An 8159-nucleotide genomic window follows, 5' to 3' on the forward strand; every position below is an offset into this window, starting at 1 on the left:
TATATATATATATATATATATATATATATATATATATATATGTATGTATGTATGTATGTATATATCACCATCATTTTAACATCACCATTTTCATGCTCGCATGGAGTTTATTGAGGCAGATTTTCTGTGGCTAGATGCCCTTCCTATTGCCAACATGTTTTTCCGTGGCCAGATATATTTTCCCAGAATACTGGAAAACATATTAGAATAACACTAATTTACAACAATCATATGATGCCAAGACAAATGAACACAGACATACACACACTTGCACACATATATACATACACACACATCTATGACAGGCTTCTTCCATTTTCCATCAACCAAATCTAGTCATATGGCTTTGCTTGGCCTGTGGCTTTAGTTGAAGGCACTCATCCAAGTTGCCAAACAGTGGAAATGAACCTGAAACTATGTTGTTGAGGAGAAAACTTCTTAGCCTCACAACCACACTAGGATGGTTACTTGTATGGGGACCTGGACCCTGCAGAGTTATCAGTAATGCAGTATAAGATGCATTTGGGGCTTGTGATACATACATACATACATACATACATGCATGCATGCATGCATGCATGCATACATACATACATACATACACACACACATACATACATACATACATACATACATACATACATACATACATACATGCATGCATGCATGCATACATACATACACACACAAACACACAAACATGCATGCCCACATGCACACATACATACATTCATACATACACAAACACACACACTCAAGCACACACACATGCATGCATACCCACATGCACACATACATATATACATACATACATGCATACATACATACATACATACATACATACATACATACATACATACATACATACATATATACATACATACATAAAAGGCAAATGACCTCATTACCCAATTTTCTGAAATTGGAATGAAATTTGGTGAATCCAAACGTGCATTTTTGACAATAAAACATGGAAAAATTGTGCTCTTCTCTAAACACCTAGAAATGAATTACTTGACAATACAACCTCCACAATCAGGTGACAATTATAGGCATCTTGGACAAGATAACAATGTCAGATATAATGGACTCATAAATAAGGACAGAACCAAGAATGAATATTTCAGGAAAGTAAAATGAATATGGTCATCAGAACTTTCTGGTTACAAGTATATTGCCCACAATACCTTTGCAGTGCCTGCCCTCGTGCATATGATTGGCCCTCTGACCTGGTCACTGCAAAACTCAATGAGATAGAAGATTGAACTCTCAAACAGCTCAGTGTTACAGGAAACTGCACCATCAGAGGAGATGTAAACAGTTTATACTTCATACACAAGGATGATGGCCATAGTCTGAAATCTGTAACGATGTCATATTGTGACACTTGAAACAACATCTAAAGCAAAGGAAACAGACTAGTAACTGTCACTAAATTTGTGATTATGAAATCAACAACTTAATTAGGATAGTTAATGAACTTGAGGAGAGGTAGGAAATAAGAGCTGATACAGATCTTTCCCCAAGGAGCATTGGTAAAAATCTATTTATCAAAAGAACAAAATATAACAAAAAATGGTCCAGTTCACTGAGAAGGTAGTACATGGATATTTGGCTTGTAAAACAAACAACAAAAGGGATCAATCATGTCAAAAGGCTTGCCATGGAGAACCAACAAGTTATGACATCCCACTATGAAGACTACCCCCATGCAATTTAAGAACAAGAGATCCTCACCAAATACCTACAGCATTAAAGTAGAAAACATTGGCAGACAATAAATGTATGTTTTGCAAGACCAACACTGATGACATCAACCACATTATTGCCAACTGTGGGAGAATGTATTCCAGATATCATCTTCCTATGAGACATGATGCAATGGTCAGAATGGTCTGGAACGGGAATACAGAAAAGAAAACACTTACAATGTTGACTATATTGAATTTGATGGGTTAAAAGAATATTGAGTGAACTTAAGAATTAAAACAGGCACCAAGTCAAAACACTGCTGGCCAGATATTGTTGTGTGGGATCACAAAGAAAAGAAAGATTCTGTTGTGGTAATCAGCTACTCTCTGGACACTAATATGGTTAGAAAAATACAAGAGAAAGACATCTATGGACCATTGATAAGGAGTTTGCAAATCCAGTACCCAGAATACACTTTCAGCTTCATATCTATTATTATAGGAGCAACAGAATATATAGCAGCTCATCTGGAGCAAAGTGTGGCTGAACTTGGGATTATGTAGAGAGAACACAAATCTTTAATTCATACACTACAAATGATCACGATATCTGAGACTATAAAAATCTGCAAAACCTTAAGATTTAAAGGATGGTGAACAAAACAAGAGTCTTTCCTTCACAAATCTGCTACCAAGTAGGCAACCAGTCAAAATTTACTCTAAATTAAAGAGAGGAGAAGAATATACACACATACATACATGTAAGGCATAATGTAATACAACACCTCTTGGTGCCACTCTAATATAATCAACCACAAATATTGTGTAACTTTTCACATGAAGCCATTTATATGCAATAATGTTAGAAACGAAGTGGTATGGAGACTAATAACAAAGATATGCTAAATTCATTCTTTGTCTTCTTAATTGTGTTATATATAAATATATATGTGTGTGTGTGTGTGTGTGTGTGTGTGTATGTATGTATATATGTATGTAGGTGTGTATGTATCATAAGCCTCAAATCCTTGTACCAAACCATCAGTATGTTTTGCTGCATTATATTAAGATTCTGTGGTGCCCTTGCCCCCAATCAGGTACCCAACCACTGTCACCTTTTTCGTAAAATAAATGTTTTACTCTACTTCATGTATTGAGTTCTTTCTTAGTTTACGTTTTGGAGTATTTTCATATAATCATCATCAGGCTCATAACCATCATCATTTTACACCCACTTTCCAATGCTAGCAAAGAAACCATTACCATTCAAGTCAGTTCTTATTTGAAGTTACTGCCTTCCTAGATGGATCAGGGCCATATACATCACATACTTTGGCTTGGTTTCCATGTATATGTATTTAAATGCCCTTCCTACCACTAACCATTGTAGTGAGTGTATATGAAAATAATGAGGTCAGTAAAAACATAGAAATCTTACTGAAGAGGCAAAATACTATTGGTTGATTCTCAGAAGTTGTGATAGCGAGTAACCTCTATTAAAATGATTTCTCACATACAAAAAATGGTTAGCATTACCCTTTAATGATTGTGACATCTAATAGTGGGTCAAGATCTAGGAATTATTTCTAATATATCACAACCCCTTAATGGTTGTGATATATTACTGTGGTTTAACAATTTAGGGATTATTTCTAAGGAGAAAAAAGACAGGTTAATATTACCATTTAATGGTTGTAATATCAAATAGTGAGTTAACAATTTAGGAATTATTTCCAAAGGCAAAAAAAAAAAAACAGGCTAATGTTACCCCTTAATGGTAGTGATATATTATTGTGGGTTAAAAATTTAGGAGTTATTTCTAAGGATAAAAAAAAACAGGTTAATATTAATATTGCCCCTTAATGGTTATAATATCTAATAGTGAGTCAACAATTTAGAAATCATTTCCAAAAACAAAGACAAACCAGGTGAATGTTGCCCCTAGATGGTTGTGATATTTAATAGTGGGTCAACAATTTTGGAATTATTTAAGAGAACAAAAAACAGGCTAACGTTGCTCCTAAATGGTTGTGATGTTTAATGTGTCAGCAATTTTGGAATTATTTGCAAGGACAGGGATACAGATAAATGTCGCCCCGTGATGACTGTGACATTTAATAGTAGGTCATCAATTTATGAATTATTATTAAAGGGTAGCAACAGAAGGCATCCTTTGTTTTCTTTTAATTGTTACACTATGTAATGGTGAGTCAACAATTTGTCTGTTCACAACTGTGGTATGAGTCAATATGGTTCCAAAATATAAGTCAACCTTCCTTGTCAACAAGTTCAATAGCATAAACAAAAAACATTTCATAGGTATAAGAGAGAGAGAGAGAGAGAGAGAGAGAAAGAGAGAGAGAGAGAGAGAGAAAGAGAGAGAGACAGTGACAGAGACAGAGACAGACAGACAGAGAGTATGCATCCATGTATTCAAATATATTAAACAGATAGCTAGGTATTTCATGTAAATACATGCTCACAGACACACATACATATTCACACTTATACAGACATTTATATATACAGAGAGAGACAGAAAGAGGGAGGGAGAGCATATGTATTATATATCTATACTATATATAAAACAGAGATGTGTGTGTAATCGCTTATCACGTGAAAACGGCTTCGCTATTTACTTCCATACTTGTGATGCATGAATAATTTGACCTCGGATAAATCTTAGGCTCTTCATTTGATTTTTTTAATATATATATATATATATATCAACATCATCATCAATTAACGTCTACTCTGCATGTTGGCATGAGTTAGACGGTTTGACCGATGAACCGGAGAACTGCACCAGGTTTCAGTCTGTGTATATATATATATATATAGATATATATATATATATAGATATATATGCATACATCATTGCCACCATCACCATAATTTAGCATCCATCTTTCATGATGGATGGTTTAATGGATCAGACAAACTAGAGAACTGCATTGAACTCTAGTGTTTGCTCTAGTGTGTTTTCTACAGCTGGATACTCTTCCTGACACCAACTATTTTACAGATTGTCCTGGGTGCTTCTTTTTTGGTGACACCAACACTAGTGCAATCACCAAGTAACTTGCAAGACAAGGCTCGTCAACTGAGTCTGGGTGTAATAATAAAGGGAGTTGGCTTTATGCCAAGTGTTGAGAAGATAAAGTACAACAGAGGGACAGGAACAAGTGTCTTCCTATAGAGAAGATACATGGCTGTACCAGCTGGAAAGGGAGAAAGATGATGATAATGAGGTGTCAGGGTATACGCTCAAAGACCAAGAAGATGAATGTAAGAGAGACTGGGGACAGAGGATTAGACAGGGTAGGTGAGTAGGTAAGTCCACCAGAGTGAACACTGGGTGAAACAGAGTGAACACTGCGTGAAACAGTTAGCAGTATTTTGTCTGTCTTTACGTTCTGAGTTCAAATTCCGCCAAGGTCAATTTTGTTTTTCATCCTTTCGGGATCGATCTAATCAACTGGCCTCCTCCCCTAAAATTTTGGGCCTTGTGCCTGAAATAGAATAGAATATTCATCTTCTTGTAACTTGTGGGTATGCCCTGATACCTTTTTATCTCCAATTCCTTGCTTTGTTTCACGTTGGATCACCAGGTGTCTCCTGTACAGCAAGATACCTGTTTCTGTCCTTCTGCCATCCTTTAACCTCTTGTTACTTGGTATAAAACTACCTCTTTCAATACTGCACCTTGTTCAGTTGAGGAACCTTATCTTGCAAGTTTCTTGGTGACCTCACTGGTGCCAGTAGCACATAAAAAGCACCCAGTGCAATTTGCATAGGTGACAGATGGATAGAGATAGAGATAGAGATGAATGCAGTGAATGGGGAACATGGGTGGAGGTAGGGTCAATGGTAAATATCAGTTTAGTGGGGAGAGTGAAAGAAATAGGAGTGAGTAAAGAAGGAGATGATAAGTGACAGTGCAAAAGAAAAGGGAGGTGGAGTACAACAGTAGAGTAAAACTGTAAATAGATGAGAAATAGGGACATGCTGGGGTGATGCACAGTAAAAGAAACTGAAGTTAGAGGAAGAACATGGGGTAGCAACAGTATGTGAGAAACAAAGGGTGATCAAGGCAGAGAAAAGGTATTCAGTAAAAAACGAGGAAGTAAGGGATGATATTGAGAATGCAGGATGGGTGACAAGAGGAAATGGTTTCACAGAGAAGAATAACTTGGTAGCACAGATGGAGGTCATATAATTGCAACATCTGAATGAGTAGCACCATAATTAGAAGAGTAATGAAGGGATGGGTGTAAGGAAGACGAATTGCATGGTAAAGTTTATTGAACGTGGGGGAATAGACATGAATGATATACTTTTAGGACCTCATTTTCCTAAGATGGATATGTCTTCGCAAGCACAGTGTATCCCCAGTCATCTTGGTCTTTTGTTATCTCATCCATGAGGATCAATATCCTGAAGCTGTTCTTCACAACTGTTTCTCATGTCTTCCAGGGGCAGCCCCTTCCTCAGATTCTATTCATGTTTAGCGATTGATACTTCTTTATGCAACTCTCCTCATCCATCCACATCACATAACATTATCAGCACAATATTCTCTCTTGCACACTTCATCTCATGCCCCTCATACCACATTTTTCTCTCAACACATTTGCACCTTGTTGTACATGCACACTGATGTTGCACATCCAGTAAAGTACGCTAGACTTTCTGGTCTACATCTATTTCTGCACTCACAGCCTATGTTTCACTACCAAGTTGTATTGCCCTTTGTGCACAAACATCATACAATCTACATTTCACTCTGATAAAGAGGCCTTTTGTTACCAACAAAGGCAATAGCTCTCTGAACATTCTGCAGCCAATTTTTATTCTAACACCTATGCTTTCAGAAGATTCTCTTCCATTACTAATTAGGTCACCCAGATTACAGAAACTATCGACTGTCTCTTACAATTCTCTTGGGCATTTGAGTAAATATATTTTCTGTCTGTTTATTGCTCCTACACATCAGCCACAAACAAAGTAAAGTCTGCTTTATCTGTTAATCTTCTTGTGATTCCACTGCGTCTTTTGTGTGTCCATAGTCTGCACTGGCTACAGCAAATGGAATTCCTGCCTACACCCTTTCTACATATCAAACAGGACCATTTACCAAAATAATTATCATTCTGTCTCATTTCCTGCTTGTTAGGATGTTGGTCTTTGCTAAGTTGACTTTATGGTCCTTTGATTCCAGATTTCACTTCCAAACCTGGAATTTCTTTTCTAATTCTATGACAGATTCAGCTATATGAACAAAGTCATCAGCATAGAAGAGTTCCCAATGGCAGCTTGTCTTAATCTCCACTGTTATTGCCTGGATTACCATGTTGAATAGCAGGAGAGTGATAACCAGACCCTGGCAAACACTTACCTGCAGACTAAATTCATTGCTGTGACAGACGGGGGGGGGGGGAGAAGGGGAATAGGAACAGAGGTGTAGATATCCATGTAAAATAAATTTCATTCATAAACCATGAAAATTATGAAAATACTCACTTGCTTTTCTATGTGTGATGTTCACTATTATGTGTATGTGTTTATGTGTCTCTACATCTGATATATATATATGTCTTTGTGTCTATGTATGTATGGATAGGTAGATGGATGGATGGATGGGTGGGTGGATTGATGGATCAATGGATGGATGTGCATGTATGTATGTGCTCTTGTGCATGAGTGTGACTTTGTTAAGAATGACTTGTTTTTAAGTGTTGTATGTAAGTGAGTGAGTATGTGTGTAAAGTGTATGTGTATGTGTGTAAGCATGTATGTGTATGTATATGTGTGTGTGCATGTATGTGTGTGCTGTTAAAATGTTTCTTTTTTCCGTTCTTTTGTCAAACAGAAATGGTGAAAAATATGTGTAATATATTGGTATAATAACAACTAAAATTCTTTTGTTTCAAGGTTTCTATGGGTTAGATTCCAACAAAATTTTTTTTTCCCTGTACTAGATCTACAAGTACATAAGTCAAAATATTTTATCATGACAATACATAGTTCAGCCTAAAAACAAAGAAGTTGCATACAAACATAATTTGAATTTTACTTTACCTAGATGTGTGTGTGTTTGTGTGTGCACATGCGCGTGTCTGTGCATGTTTGGTGTGTGTGCTTATGTTTGTACAGTATTATGGATCTATTGCAGCTGATTTGACCATTTGATTCCTCACATGAGAATCAAGGAAAAACACTATCCAAATGCTCATTAGAATGACTGGTTTGAATAGTACTGGCAAAATCACTTGAAATGGATCTAAAATAATGAATTGTGTAAATATTAATATACCCACTCTATTGACAAATATATGAGCGCTTGTTTTCCCTGACTTATGTGCTCTTCGACAACAACTACATGTGTGTGTGTGTGTGTGTGTGTGTGTGTGTGTGTGTGTGTGTGTGTGTGTGTGAGTATGTGTGTATGTATATATATATATATAT

The sequence above is a fragment of the Octopus bimaculoides genome, chromosome 8 (assembly GCF_046866305.1).
Source record: "Octopus bimaculoides isolate indiv1 chromosome 8, ASM4686630v1, whole genome shotgun sequence".
Classification (NCBI taxonomy): domain Eukaryota; kingdom Metazoa; phylum Mollusca; class Cephalopoda; order Octopoda; family Octopodidae; genus Octopus; species Octopus bimaculoides.